Genomic DNA, 17,242 nt, shown 5'->3' with positions numbered 1-17,242 from the left:
GTGGCAGGACATATTTAAAGTGATGAAAGGGAAAAACCTACAACAAAGATTACTCTACCCAGGAAAGATATTATTCCGATTCAACAGAGAAATTAAAACCTTTACAAACAAGCAAAAGCTAAGAGAATTCAGCACCACCAAACTAGCATTACAACACATGCTAAAGGAACTTCTCTCGGCAGGAAACACAAGAGAAGGAAAGGACCTACAATAACAAACCCAAAACAATTTAGAAAATGGGAATAGGAACATACATATCGATAATTACCTTAAATGTAAATGGATTAAATGCTCCAACCAAAAGACATAGACTGGCAGAATGGATACAAAAACAAGATCTGTATATATGTTGTCTACAAGAGACCCACTTCAGATCTAGGGACACATAAGACTGAAAGTGAGGGGAAGGAAAAAGATATTCCATGCAAATGGAAATCAAAAGAAAGCTGGAGTAGCAATTCTCATATCGGACAAAATAGACTTTAAAATAAAGACTATTACAAGAGACAAAGAAGGACACTACATAATCATCAAGGGATCAATCCAAGAAGGAAATATAACACATTGTAAATATTTACACACCCAACAAAGGAGTACCTCAATACATAAGGCAAATGCTAAAGATGCTTTCATGTAAAAGAATGAAATTAGAACACTCCCTAACACCATACACAAAAATAAAATTAAAATGGATTAAAGACCTAAATCTAAGGCCAGACACTATCAAACTCTTAGAGGAAAACATAGGCAGAACACTCTATGACATAAATCACAGCAAGATCCTTTTTGACCCACCTCCTAGAAAAATGGAAATAAAAACAAAAATAAACAAATGGGACCTAATGAAACTTAGAAGCTTTTGTACAGCAAAGGAAACCATAAACAAGATGAAAAGACAACCCTCAGGATAGGAGAAAATATTTGCAAATGAAGCAACTGACAAAGGATTAATCTCCAAAATTTACAAGCAGCTCATGCAGCTCAATATCAAAAAACTAAACAACCCAATCCAAAAATGGGCAGAAGACCTAAATAGACATTTCTCCAAAGAAGATATACAGATTGCCAACAAACACATGAAAGAATGCTCAACATCACTAATTATTAGAGAAATGCAAAACAAAACTACAATGAGGTATCACCTCACACCAGTCAGAATGGCCATCATCAAAAAATCTACAAACAATAAATGCTGGAAAGGGTGTGGAGAAAAGGGAACCCTCTTGCACTGTTGGTGGGAATATAAATTGATACAGCCACTGTGGAGAACAGTATGGAGGTTCCTTAAAAAACTAAAAATAGAACTACCATATGATCCAGCAATCCCACTACTGGGCATAAACCCAGAGAAAACCATAATTCAAAAAGAGTCATGTACCACAATGTTCATTGCAGCTCTATTTACAATAGCCAGGACATGGGAGCAACCTAAGTGCCCATAGACAGATGAATGGATAAAGAAGATGTGGCACATATATACAATGGAATATTACTCAGTCATAAAAAGAAACAAAATTGAGTTATTTGTGAGGTGGATGGACCTAGAGACTGTCATACAGAGTGAAGTAAGTCACAAAGAGAAAAACAAATACCATATGCTAACATATATATGGAATCTAAAAAAAATAAAATAAAAGTCATGAAGAGCCCAGGGGCAGGACAGGAATAAAGACGCAGATGTAGAGAATGGACTTGAGGACATGGGGAGGGGGAAGGGTAAGCTGGGACAAAGTGAGAGAGTGGCATGGACATATATACACTACCAAACGTAAAATAGATAGCTAGTGGGAAGCAGCCGCATAGCACAGGGAGATCAGCTCGGTGCTTTGTGACCACCTAGAGGGGTGGGATAGGGAGGGTTAGAGGGAGTTGCAGGAGGGAGGAGATATGGGGATATATGTTTATGTATAGCTGATTCACTTTGTTATAAAGCAGAAACTAACACACCATTGTAAAGCAATTATACTCCAATAAAGATGTTAAAAAACAAACAACAACAACAAAAAGATGCAAAAAACAGAAAGGATCACAGGGAGCTACGACCTTGTGAAGGCGCATCGGTGGAGCTTGGGAGCCAATAGCTTGATTAGAGCCCTTCATACTTCTCTCTGTTTAAACTCTCTGCCTTAACAAAAGAGCAAGCATGCAGGGGCACTGAACTGTTTTCAATGTTCTGTACATGACTCAGGCTTCTATGCTGTTCATGTGTTTTGATATAAAGTTGAATAAACCAAACTCTAGTTGTTGCCATTGTTTTTTTTTTCTTTTTTTTTTGACAACTTTATTGGAGTACAATTGCTTTACGATGGTGTGTTAGTTTCTGCTGTATTACAGAGTGAATCAGCTATATGTATACATATACCCCCCATATCTCCTCCCTCTTGCATCTCCCTCCCACCCTGCCTATCCCACCCCTCTAGGTGGTCACAAAGCATGAAGCTGATTTCCCTGTGCTATGCAGCTGCTTCCTACTAGCTATCTATTTTACATTTGGTAGTGTATATATGTCCATGCCACTCTCTCACTTTGTCCCAGCTTACCCTTCCCCCTCCCCATGTCCTCAAGTCTATTTTCTACATCTGCGTCTTTATTCCTGTCCTGCCCCTAGGTTCTTCAGAACCTTTTTTTTTTTTTTAGATTCCATATAGATGTGTTAGCATATGGTATTTATTTTTCTCTTTCTGACTTATTTCACTCTGTATGACAGTCTCTAGGTCCATCCACCTCACTACAAATAACTCAATTTCGTTTCTTTTTATGGCTGAGCAATATTTCATTGTATACATGTGCCACATCTTCTTTACCCGTTCTTCTGTCTATGGACACTTAGGTTGCTTCCATGTCCTGTCTATTGTAAATAGAGCTGCAATGAACATTGTGGTACATGACTCTTTTTGAATTATGGTTTTCTCAGGGTATATGCCCAGTAGTGGGATTCCTGGGTCATATGGTAGTTCTATTATTAGTTTTTTAAGGAACCTCCATACTGTTCTCCATAGTGGCTGTATCAATTTACATTCCCATGAACAGTGCAAGAGGGTTCCCTTTTCTCCACACCCTCTCCAGCATTTATTGTTTGTAGATTTTTTGATGATGGCCATTCTGACTGGTGTAACACACTACTGTAAAGAAATTATACTCCAATAAAGATGTTTAAAAAAAATTGTGTACTGAAAATTAGAAAAAGTTTAGTAAAACATATGTTAGTGCGGCCATAGAAGAACTGGACATGAAGACATCCAAAACTGCTTCTAATGCCAAGCATCAGTGATTCTATATTCTGAAGTTAACGTCTATAGTTCTATGATAATGCAAATTTTGACTCAATGATTTAATGGACAGCAGTGTTGAAAATAAAATTCAAGCAATATTATGCCTGATAGAAAGCATTTTTTTTAAAGTTCTTACGGATCTTAAAAATTGTATAATTGCAAATGTTCATTAGGATATAACTGAGTAGTCCTCTTTCCCTACTTACTAGTATGTGCCAGGGTGCCATAATTATAAGAGTAGTTATGAAAGGAAAATGTACTCCCTCACAGTGAAATTTATTTCATTCCTCTCAGTAAAAATGCCTTGGCAAATCTATGAAAATTATTATAGATGTAGAGAAGCTCTACTCTGGGGAAAAGACATTAAAATAGGGCATGGAGAAAAGAAAAAATAATCACATAATAGATGGAAATATTACATAATACTCCATAGATGAAAATGCCCATTCTCTTTTGCACAGAAATAATAGAAGAATGCAGTAAAATCTGTTCACCATCCATGGAGGTCCCAGTGTTAGAAGATGTTTTATGTACTTTGCCTTTTTATCGTACCTCTGATTTTGGTTAGTTTATGGCTCTGCTTCAAGTTTACTTTTATAGAGATTAATGCAATTTATACAGTATATTTCATTTTATGATATACTTAACAATAAGTGGATAGTAATTAAGGCTGTGTGATATGGAGGAAAAATGCCCAGGAACTAAATACATTTAAAAAAAATGTGCTCTTTGAGTTTAATAGCATTTGAAGTATTTAAATAGCTTAAATTAAATTAGAGTTAATAGAGTTTAAGTAAGGTTATAGTCAAAAAAGAAATATTCTCTCATAAAAAAGAAAGTTATTCTGGAGTCATGGACGTTTTTTCTCTTGATTCTCCGTGAAGAAACATCTTTGGGTTATTAGGAGTCTTCACGATTACCGTGCAGTCAAAGGCTCATGAATTGACGATGTTGCATGAGAACTAAGAAGTATTCCATTTCCACAGGTGAAATTTCCTACAGAAAACCCCAATGTAGGTATGAAGAAATTGTTAACACATCAGGCCAACCCAAATCCTACTACATTCCACATTCAAACATGCAGCAAAAATGACTGACATGAAGTGGAAATGGAGAATAGCCTCTCTAGCCAATCCTGTGCATAGGGAACCTCAGAGATGCTTTTCCCTAAATCAGACAAATGAGGACTTGTTTAGGGTTTTTTGTTTGTTTCTCATTTAAATTGTGCAATGATGGACTTAGTTCTGGCACTGGATGGTGGCCTGCTTCTAAAGGCAGGATCAGGAGAGGAGTTGATGAGATAGTAGGAGGCTAGCAGAGCTTCAAAAGCCAGCAGAACCTGACTGGTGGCACCATCCTGGCTTCTGATAGGGCCAATCTTAACACCATCACATACACTGTCAGGCTCTCTTGGGGTTCACTAGTACTGGTATGTTTTTTCCAGATGTATGGATTGGCATATGACGTATGGGTCAAATACCCATTTCCATTCCCTTAATAAATCAAATTCTAATGCTCTTAAAAAAATAAATTCTAAATATCTAAAGCAACAACATCAATTTCATTTAAATCTTTATCCTTATATAGGTAAATTCAGATTTTTTTTAATGAAAATAAACCCGAAATTAGTCACACACACACACACACACACACACACACACACACACACACACACACACACAGAACAACTTTGGGAGGGAAGAAAAGAAAACCTGCCAAATAGAAGAGATAAAGACAATTCAACTACAAACTGAACTCCCTTTTTTTCCCTCTTGGCTCAGATGGAATGAAGCTGGAGTGATGTTAAGCTACATTGTCATTTCCATGGGAAGAGTAAAGGAATGACATAAAGTTTAACCCTCTATGCGTGGAGGCCAAACTACTTAGCTCTACTTTTGATTCTGGTTTGTTTAGAAATGTATCTCACATTTTCTTTTGTAATCATTAGTACAGCAAATGTTGCATAGCACTTGGCACAATGCAGTTACTGAATAATGAATGAAAGAATTAGTTAATTAGTGAAAGAATATAAATTTCAGATGTCTTTACTCATTTGCTTAACTAAGATCTCAATCAAACCCGAAAGCCTCTTTTGGATTATCCTGTGAGTATTATAAGAGAACAATTCTCTCATTTCTCAAAAGAAAAAGGACTGACTTCTTTTGAATCAACTGAAACCCCCATCATTATTCTTAAATTTTAAAACAGAGCTTTAAAAGAATTCCTCTAATTACTTTAAAAGAAAAAAAACACAACTCCAAGTGTGATTTTCTGGTGACTTGGGTTCTTGATATTCTTTGATCTGCTTACTTTTTCTATAAAATGAATGGTGATTAAAGTATCTCATCATCCAAGTCACTATGAGTGGTGTAGTAAAGTATACAAAACATGAAGAAATATAATATGTTACATTTCTGATTAGCTGTGTGAATTCTGGCAAGTCATTTAGCCTATTTGGACCTTAGTTTCCTCACTGTGAAAGTTTCACTCAAGAGCTGTTGTGAGGACAAATAAGGTATGAACGTAATATAAGACATGATATCAATGGAAGACATTTCTGCAATATTTATGTAAACCACATTTTTTCAAGTTAGATCATTTAGAGAGAAAAACATATCTAGATTTAGAGATAAAAACATGTCTAGAAGAGTGGGTAAATGAAAAGAATACTGGACTTGGTATCAAGAGACATATATTCAAGTCCCAACAGTTTTACCTTTGTAGACCAGAGCCCTTGGCCATTCTGAACCTCAGTTTCCTCATCTACAAAATGGAGGTAATAATACCTCACAGTGTGGTTGTGATCTAAGATATAGAGAAAATTAAGGAGAGACAGGAGCTAGTCTTTTCTGTGAGGAAACTACAGAGTTCAGCCTCCTTCATTCCATGAAGATGAAGGGAAAGGCTGCAGGACCAAGGTGGGTTCCATCTCCCACCATGAAGAATCCAGAGCCTCCTATGAAGGCAACGTTCAGGCATGTAACAGCTATCTACTTCTGATTTTAAACTCTAGGGGTTTTCCCACTCACTTTGAGAGCCTCCACCTTGTTCCAACATCACATCCAGTCTCTTCATGGAAAAGCCATAACCAAGAGAACAGGATCACTTGGCCAGAAGGGTTCTTAGCAGTCCTTTTTTTTTTTTTTTTTTTTTTATGGTACGCAGGCCTCTCACTGTTGTGGCCTCTCCCGTTGCGGAGCACAGACTCTGGACGCGCAGGCTCAGCGGCCATGGCCCACAGGCCCAGCCGCTCCGCGGCATATGGGATCCTCCCAGACCGGGGCACGAACCCTCGTCCCCTGCATCAGCAGGCGGACTCTCAACCACTGCGCAATCAGGGAAGCCCAAGGTCTTTTGGTAGCAGTTAAATGTTTGCTCTTTGGTGTCATCCTTCCTGGTGTCCAGTTCCAGTTCTGCAACTTACTGGGTGTGAGTGCTTGAGCACGTTACTTGGCTTCTCTGAACCTCAATTTTCACATGCTATAAAAGAGGAATAATAATATCTATTCCAGTGGATTTTCAGAGGATTAAGTTAGAGAATCAAATGCCTGTAACTTGGTAAATTTTAAATAAACATTGCCTATTATTTGGGTTAATTCCTTCATTTGATGGGTACAAAGAAAATAATAACAATAAATATAAGTAATTCCTGATATAGCTCCTTGCCTTTTGAGCGTATTTTCCCATGTGTTACCTGATCTAATCCTTTTGGTGCCCCATGGAGTGGGTTATTATTAGTACCATTTTGTAGAACAGGAAACTAAAGTACAGGCAGATGATGTAATGCACCTAGGATCTCTTCCAGAGCTCTTAAGTTAGGTCTCTTTGACTCCCAGACAATACATTTTCAGCTGGATCAGGCTAACCCCAGGCAGAAGGATTAATAATAGCTACCATTCACTTTGGGTTAGGCATTGGTTGGGCCTTTACATGTGTTATCTTACTTAAGCCTCATAACAACTTTATAGTAAAGAAAATATTAGAGTCTCCATTTCAAAAAAGTTAAAGTAACATGCACAGGGTAATTGAGCTATTAAGTACTGGAGCCAAGTTTGAACCCAACCAATTTCATGTTTTATCATTAAACTAAACTGTCTCCTGATAGAAAGCTATGCTGGAGCACAGTGTTCAAGAAAGAATGTGTCTTTATCCAGCATTATGAGAAGTGAGGGAGAACATAGATTAATAGAAATATGCCAAGACCTTCATATAAGATCTACCGTGTTAAGCACTTTACCTATGTTATCTTCATAGCTACCTCAAAAGGTATATGTTATTACTCCCACTGAAACAGACGCAGAGAAATTATCCTTCACTTAAAATTACAAGGCTAATGGCAAAGCTAAGATTTAAACCCAGATGTGAGAGTGAAGCTCTTGACCTTTCTATGACAATGACACTGTAGGCTTTTAAAACATAGGTGAATTTAGACATCATCTCCACTGGTTCTCACCCTTGCCTATGAGCAAACTGAGGCCGTAGGAGCCCATGTTTTTCCTCGCAGTTAGAACCTGTGACAGAAGTCAGCTTGCCCAACTCCTAACCCGGTGATCTTTCTAGCTCACCAGGAAGTATAAATGTGACCTCTGTCCTGGGGAACTCATACTCTAGGTGGAGAAACACAATCAGAAAGCAACACATGTTAACATGTATCAGAGCCTGCATCCTGTGCAGAAGGGACATGTTTTCTAGAAGTTACAGAGACACTGGGTCAGGGAGGACAGAAGAGATAAGTGTGCAGACTCTCCAGTTTAAGACACATAAGAATCACCCCTGAGGAACCCACTTAAATGCAGATTCCCAGGCTGGGAACAGAAAGTCTGAAAACAACAGTCTACATTGTTTAATAAATAGCTCTGATTCCGAAGCATATGCTCTAATTCCCTGCTCTGAGAAATAGGAAACTTGTGAGTATGTTGAAAGAGCAGTAAAAACATAAGATTGGGTGTAGAAGATAAGAGCAGATTGAAGAGCATTTTGGAAACCAGGTAAAACAATGCACATTTGATATAATAAAGAGGGGAGCTTTGGAGAAGGGGAGCCAAGATGAGTGAGGGCTCCATGAAGAATGGAGTGAAGCAGTGAGTTCATGGGATGAGGAATAAAAGGTAGGAAGATGAAGGGGTGTGTTTTAGAAGCATTTCAAATGGCAAATCCATAGAACGGGCAGCTGGTCAGATGCAAGGCATAAAGCAGACGGACTGTACGAGCACCTGGACAGAGGAGAAGTAGTGGGTCTGGCTATGGAGGTGCACACCTACGCGTGGCTAAATGCTAATAAATACCACTTTAGTCGTACACTGTGACAAAGTTAAAAATTCTTCTTGAAACATATAGTCATAAAAGACATAAAGTGCTCCTTTCAGCAATTCCTATGTGAAAAAAGAGGCCAAACCTCACATTCCTCATAGAGTCCTGAAAAGAACCCTTTTAAAAGGACACAAATTAGAAAATGTTTTGCTGATACTTGATCTCCCCCAAACCGGGAGGCCCTCGGTTTGGCTCGGAAAAAGTTGATTATTTAACTCTTCTTCAGCAGTTTTCTTCATATCTCTTCATTTCTGCCCAAAGACAGAACAGTGAAAAACTAATACTGGATATTCAGAAAACTATTTCAGAAAAATCTTAAAATGCTCAACCAGCATCTTTTTTAATCCTTTTTGCAGTTAGAAGAAACATGAGGCACTAAAATTGGATATCAAGGAGTTCTAGTCTGGAATGGGTAATCTTGCCCAAAAAAGAGAAAAAAATCAATAAGATAAGAATACAACTCAATTTCAGTTAAACCAGATAAACCACAAATAACGCTAAGAACTTTCTAATTGTTTTTTTGTTATAACTAAAGGATCCAGGTCTTTGAAGTTTTTTTCCATTAACACTTGAAAATAGAAGCAGGACACTACGGTCTGTATCAGTGGTTCCCAACCTTTTTGACATCAGGGACCGGTCTCGTGGAAGACAATTTTTCCTGGGGGGTGGAGGGAGGAGGGGGGATAGTTCAGGCAGTAATGTGAGAGATGGGGAGCAATGGGGAGCGGCAGATGAAGCTTAGCTCGTTCACCTGCGGCTCACCTCCTGCTGTGCAGCTGGCTAACATCTGAGGCCCAGGGGATTTTCTTAACAACTCATACATTATCACTGAGCACTGCAGAGACACTGAAGGGGTTGGGTAAAAAAAAGGAGGGCATTATAATTCAACTACAAAGTCTAGTTCACTAGCTAGAACATTAGTAAATGTCAATGGATCAGCTCTGTTAATCTATGAACTTTGTACTTTTAAATTTTTGCTTTATACATGATCGTTGATATAACCTAAGTTTTTCAATTTGAGGACTTCAGGTCCCATAGTTTAAAGAGGAAAGAAATCATCTGCTCTTATTTAGACAGTTTATTTCAGTAAAACAACAGGGATCTTTTGGTTGTTTCTGCCTCCATCCCCCGCCAAAATATACTAATGTTACCGAGCCTAAGCTCGTACTGCTTGCCGCACAACAGGCCAATAATCGAGAGACGAGCTGTTGGGGAAGGGAACAATGACTTTATTCGGAAAGCCAGCAAACCAAGAAGCTGGTGGACTCGTGCCCCAAAGAACCATCTTGCCTGAGTTAGGATTCAGGCTCCTTTTATACTAAAAGGGGAGGGAGTAAAGTCAAACACTTCCTGGTTCCCATCAGCCTCCAGAGAGTATGTGTTAATTTCTTCCTCCCTGCAGTCATTCAGGGGTGGGCCTGGTCAGGATGTTTCCTGTGAGCCAAAGGTATTTTAGCTTAATGCTCGTTACCTGGGAAGCAGGGTTCCCAGAGATGGGCCATTATGTCTAAGTTAAGCTTATAGGCAACATCCCTTTAGTGATTAACTTGTTACAGAATACAAAAGGTTCTTCCCTATTACACTGAGAGTCCACCTACTCATCAAGGAATTCTGATTATTATAGCAAATGTTATTAGATGAACCAGTCATTCGGGGCTCACATGAACAGAATTTGGAGTATTTCTATGCTAACACTAATCTGATCATGGAAATATTTCAATACTTTATTTAACTTGTGGTCATTCTCATTTATTCATTTATTTCTTATTAAACTGAGTACCTATTATAAAACAGGTACTGCTAGGTGTCAGAAAAAGGATAGTTGAAATATGTGGGAAGGTGGGATTATAAAAATGAAGAGCTCACAGTCAGGTGAGAGAGAGTTAATCATGCAAATAGCTAGAATTTAATGTGAGAAACACCATAATGGATAAATACCAAATGCTGTGGCTACACAGAAATATGAGGGGGAAGGTTTCATTTGAACCCAGTCTAAAAGAATAAATAACAACTAAGTAAAAGGGAGTGACATTCAGGGCAAGGCATTCTTGGCAGGTGACAAGCTATGAAAATGCTAAGATACATGAAAAGAGAGACTGTGTTGGCGGGGCCGTTAGTATGTCTATGTGGTAAAACAAAGGGCATCTTAGGATGTCCAGATCTTAGAGAGGATCTTAGGAGGACGATGATAGGAAAACACAATCTAGCCAGGAGGTTATATGACATATCCTATAATAAAGTGGGAGCTGTTGGCAGTTTTTACACAGGGGCAGCTCCATATAACGTTTGGATCTTAGAGAATTTCCATCTTTGTCAGAAGGATGGAGTGTGGAGATGACTCACTTTAGAGAGAAAGCTGGCACAGGTGTGGACAAGGATATGGGGTGGATAGAAGGAGGTATACTGAACACCACTGGCGAAGGGGAGAGGTAGGGTGAGGATAAAGATGTGGTTTCCCACTTGGGTTGCTGGTAGGCAGTTTTTTGTGTACCAGTTAAGCTATAGGATAAAGCCTACCATATTATATGATCTTAAGGACTACCTTAAGTGTCTACTAAGACTTAAGCGTCAAGAGAATATGTTCCACTCTTAGCTTTCTTCTTACTTATCCAGGACCCCAGGAAGTGAATGTGGTATCCATTTACTGTCTGCATCATGGAAGAGGACACATGTCCCACAGCCACTGATGCCATTTGGTGGAGGACAGGGTGGGTACCAGGATGCAGCTGGAGATTCATAGATTTCTAGGCTGCATATAGTACATTCCCATCTTTGTCCAGGTGAGTGATTATCCCCAGGAGGAATTCAGGTCAGTTCTATTGTTAAGAGAGGCCATGAAAGTCAGGGTTTGGGGAGGTACAGAACTCATGGCTATGGAAGATGTGATAGAACACAGGAAGTCAAGTGCTGTAAGATGCTTAACCCCTGAGGAGTTAAATGGTTATCTGAGGGATCCTTTTCTATGGCCCACCACTTCCTATATACGTCATCACTCAGAATATGCAATTTGGTGGGCATACAAAACCAAGTACATAAATGACTACTATCACAGAGTTAGGAAAACTGTTTAAGAGAAGTTCAGAGTACCACAGTGCTCAGAGGAGGGTAAAGAATACCCAATTAGTGAATCAGAAAATAATATATGGAAGTAAGAGCATGAAGCTTTGAACAATAGCTTAAAATTCAATGAATTTTAGAGATTAGAGAGGAAGAGCATCCCCGTCAGAAAGAATAGCATGTTCAAAGGCTCAGAGAAGGAAAATCTTTGGGTTTTTAAGGAACAGCAAGTAACAGGGAGGATTGGAAAACAGACATAGGAAGAGAGAAGATCTTGACAAGGTTGGGGTTGGAGAAAGGTGCATGATGGGAACAAAATATTAAAAACAGAAGGCACATAATTGGTAATCTGTATTCTGGAGTCCCCTGTGCCCAAGCTTCTCAATCTATATGATAGAAGAATACCTTCCTCTCTCTTTTTCACCATAAGCAATTATGAATTTTCACTCTCTTCCTAAAAGGTGAAAAGAAACCCAGGATATTATTATGAACCTGAATAATAATAGCTCATGTTTATTGTGCTAGGCATTGCAATAATAGATTATCTAATTTAAATAACACAACAACACTATGAGGCAAGTGGTATTATTATTCATATTTTACAGATGAGAAAACTAAAGTTTAGTGATGTCAGCTTTCCAAGGTCACAGAGATAACAAGCGGGGAAACCAGAATTCAAACACTAAATGCAAAACTCAAGAAAAGGATTTGTTCATGTGCTCTAGATATATGATCTCTACAAGCGCTTGCAAGTAAGTCAAGTTATACAAATAACCAAGTTTACCATTTTTGTAAAAAAAAAAAAAAAGTAAATCAACTGAAAATAAACATCTTATTCTGCTAGCAGCTCAGAGGAACGTTTCCCATCCTTTCAATCAATCACAGCTTTCTGACAGTCCTCACCATCAGGATCAGTGTAGCATAATACTGAAAAATTCCTGCCATAGCCCAAAGGTCCCAAATGACCTTGGAAGATCAGATAATCCCTCTACTAAATGCCATCATCAAAAAATCATTACCTTTTTCCCTCAAAAACAAACTACCAACACTGGGAGAAAATCTACCTTAAATGAAAGCAAGACACTGATCATAAGAAGAATTTTCTTGAAAATGTCACTACTTTGCAATGGTTTTACTTTTCTTCCATACATGTAAGAAGAAAAATATGCAGGATTACACGTGTGCTGTCTTACCATGTCTCAAGTGACTCCAAGAAAGAGTCATACTTCAAAATAGAGGGAGTATTTCTATGTAAAACCCACATAATGGTAATTATGATCTTTTCTTTAGTTTTATAAAGCCAGCCCACCTCAGTGAATTCCTACATCCCAGATGGAAACTGAATCAGCTAAACAAAAAGAATAAAAGGTGGAGATGGGGCACTAAATAAAATACCTTTTCCAAATTCTCCAGAATTCACCCATATGGAATATTTGAATTAAGCATTGAATACAGGAGCTTCTGAGGGAAATTCTCACTATTAGAGAAGCAGTAGACAAGGAAGCAAGAAGTGGTACCAATTGCCTCCCGCTTCCTCTACATTTTCCAACTTTAATCCCAAGGAAGAAGGCACCAAACTTCTTATTCTTTCCTGGAACGACAGAATCTCTACAGTGCCCCTGAAAGCAGTGATTCCGATAAGCAAAATGCCATTAAGCCTGAAAGCAGCAGTTTTATGGACAACATTTAAATTATTTCCATGCGCCCTCTGCTCACGCAGGATCAATCTCCGTGATTGGTGTATTATAATTTCCCCTGACTAAATTGGTCTCTCTCTTTTGCTTTTTCCCCCAAGGAACTCAGTTTGCCAGCAAGGAGCCTTTCCTGCCGCCCTCTATTTTTCTTTTCGTATTAACTATAATACAAAGGACTAAAGTAAAACACAAACTCAGAGATTCTCATTGTTAACCACTGGCAGACATTTTGAAAAGCTCCGAGCATATTTTATCCTACATTTCCATACATTTTTGTGTTAATTTCCAAGTCTAAGTTTTGGGACAAAAAAGCTCTTAGTATTAACAAGGAAACAACTTAGAGGGCCATAAAATTTAAGTTTACAAATTATTGTTCTATTTCTGATACAATGTTTAACATTTCAGATATTAGTCTTTAAACATAATTAAAAGAAAAGTGAACTTTAGAACCAGGTGCATTTTTTAATGTACTTGATATAGGAAATGGTAAAGGGGGAAGATGTTATTTAAATTCTAGTTCTGAAGCACATCTTTCCCGTAATTGTCATAGGAAATTGGAAAATTATACCAACTATCCCTTGATCCTAGACACTGTTTCACCAATAAATTTTTGCTTTCGTTTCATAATTTCCTTTAATATTTGTACGTCTTAAAGGCAATGGCCAAGTCTCTGTATTAAACAAAATGTATATGCCGTCAATGCCCCAGAATCTCTATGAATGAAGGTAATTATCTACAGAGGGGCAATGTGAAAACAAGATCCCCACCCCTTTCAAAAGTATCTCTATTTCCACGGTTTCATAGAATGCCATTTGCCATGTTATTCAAATCAAGTTGAAACATAAATGTGCTTAAGAGAGGTCATGTTCTGGCACTTCTCAAATTTTTCTGCGAGGCATCGCTGTTGAGGAGGAGACTGAAGAGTGAATACATACAGCCTGGCTCTGGAGGGCAGCTCCCAAAGCAACCTACTTCCAAACTTGAAATTTCTTTGAAATCTTGTGATATAGTTTTAAAATGCATGCAAATTGTGCCTACCACTGCCTAAGGTATCTGATTTAATATGAAGATTAAAGTACTTATCTGGATCTACTGAGGCATGCTTACCTTTAAGCCATGAATGGTCATCAGCATGATGCTGTGAAGACGGGATCAGCAATGAGAGATGAAGTGCCTCAACTCTGGCGAGGAGTTGCTGCTCCAATGCGACTATAGGTCTAGGAGGAAAATGATGCCATAAGAAAGAAACAAGTGGCTAGAAGGAAAGCTTAAAGGGAAACAAAGTCAAACTTACTTCACAATTTGCCTAGGGTCAAAGAATGATGCTTAATAATTACAATGACTTGATTTAGAAGAAAATGCTGTTACAAAATGAATGGAAAAAGACAAGGAATTAAACTGTTCTTGTAGCATAAAAAGAAGAGGTAATTTCTCATTCATTTGCACACTTTAAAAACGTAAAACTAAAGTTTTTAGTCTCTTGTTATATAGTAAAATAAAGTTACATAGCAAATCTCATTTTAATAAGATGTCTTTAATTACATGAGATTTAGCAGAATGTAGGTATAATTGTTTAGATGACATAGTTTATTAACAAAGAAAAATTATGACATGCTAGTAGCATAAAGGAAGCTCTATGCCATCATCCTTTAGGATCTAAATACTATTTGAATGGAAGTATTATTTTTAATTAAAATTCAGTGAAAACATATAAGATTTGTATTAAAGTGATATTATAGTGCTATCTTCAGGGGATAAAAATTTGAGTTTAAATATTATCTGAAAGTCAGGTCTCTTTTGGTTGAGAATATACACTATCATATATCTCTGAGATTCATACCTTTATATCATTAAGTTATATCTTATCAAAAACCATTTAATGAGATCAGTGCTTGCTGAGAATATACACTCTGGATGCTGCCTGATTATGCTAACGATTTGAAACACAGATTTTTAACCATACAAAGTAGAGCTGAAAATCTGAACATATATTCAATTGGAGCAATCAAACTTTTCTGGTTTCTCAGCCTCAACCTAATAGCTATGAGTAGTTGATTGCTTTTTCAAACTCTTTATTGTATAAGTTTTCACATATATACAACAGATAAATTCCCATGTACTGTCAACTTTAACAATTTTTCACCAATCTTGTTTCTTCCATCCAACCCACTGTTTTGTTTTGTTTTTACGGTTTGTTGTTGTTTTTGGAGTATTTTACAGCAAATCCCAGACATCATGCTGTATTACCCATAAATACTTCAATGTGTATATCTAATTGATTCTATATAATCTCCGTTGCCATTATAATGCAGTCCTTTAATGTCTTACTTTATTATGTCTCCTAGTAAATTTGTCAGTTGAATTTTACTGAATAGAGTGTATACGATTTAGTATCTCAATACTATTATTTCAGTGTAAATATTTAGTCTGGCCATACTTATACCATCCAAGTCTAATATTTTAATTGAATTTGGCAAATTCAGTTATGAACTGCACTAAAGGGCTTTTTTTGTTTTGCTTTTTTTGCAATATTAAATAGTCAAACCAGTAAAAACCACTTGTGGTTTTACCATCTGAAAAATAAGCATCTGAATGTGTATATACTGGACCAAATCAACCACATCATAGTCAACTTATATAGATGCCAGATTATGAAATCCTTAGAATAGCTGATTACTATTTAAGCAATTAGATTATGTCAAGATCACTTCAAACCAATAAAACACAGAGGCAGTAAGAGTGGAAAGAGAACTTTGGAATCCACACAAGCCTAGGTTCCAATCTCTACTCTGCTACTTAATTAATGCCTTTGTTAACTTCAGCTAGTTAGTATTCTGAGTCTCAATAACCTCATCTGTATTATGGGGATAAAAATGCCATTGTAACTATCATAAAACTTGTTTGAATTCAATGTATGTAAAGCATCTGCTATATGATAAATAAAATTCCTTCCTTAATAGCTTCCCAGTCAATAGTCAACAATGAGATGGAAACAACCTAAAAATTATCCTCAGTTCATATGTCTTTTAAAATCTTGTAGATTATTTCAAATACTAACTGTCCCATATAACTAACAATTAATAGATGGCACTCCTTCAAAAATACATAATAATTTTTAAAATGTTTTCACTAGATAGATGTATGAATTTATTTGTTTCTCTCATGTTGGATAATACAATAAAGAAAGATAATTAGCAATCTCAACTTTACTTGGAATTAGTTGGTATGAAATACAACTCCTCATTCGTATTTTTCTCAGGTAAAGTATTTCAATGAGATGTGTACTTTGGGGATCAAGAACTTTTTGAAGTGGTTATTATTAATCTTTAAATTCACAAATGAAGAAACCAAGATGCAAGGACACCATAAGGGTCAGAATAGAAACTTAGACTATTGCCCAAAACTAAACACATTCCAGTAACTCATCTCTCCTCTACTTAATTGAGGATAGTTTGAAAAGCATTTTATTCCCCCCCACAAAAGTAGGAGAATACATTATCATGTATTTGGCTATGGTACTATTTTACTATATAATATTGGAATATCAAAACTAAATCCTGATGTAGCTATGCGACAATGACCTTGTGAAAATAGCATACACACACGCATGCAAAAGCCCACCTGTTCTAATAATCCTACTATGCTTTTGTGGCTCCCTGAAACTCTCTTTGTTGATGAAGATGCTTTTTCATGCAGCAAGGTTGAGGGTTATTGATCTATAAAAGTCTTTATGATTCAGCTGCTGTGGAACTGTCTAGTGTCTGTGTCTCCAGAGTGTGATTTTCCACTGACACCAAGTTGATTCTTGGAAATTTACATGCTGTTATCCGTTTGACAATAAATTGCTGTGTAAATCCTTTATGTGGTACACATGCAGGGCACTTTTTAATAACAAGCTATCTATCTTAA

This window comes from Leucopleurus acutus (genome assembly GCF_964270905.1).
Source record: "Leucopleurus acutus genome assembly, chromosome: 11".
Taxonomy (NCBI): domain Eukaryota; kingdom Metazoa; phylum Chordata; class Mammalia; order Artiodactyla; family Delphinidae; genus Leucopleurus; species Leucopleurus acutus.
The sequence above is the reverse complement of the archived record's forward strand: the minus strand, read 5'-3'. Positions refer to the sequence as shown.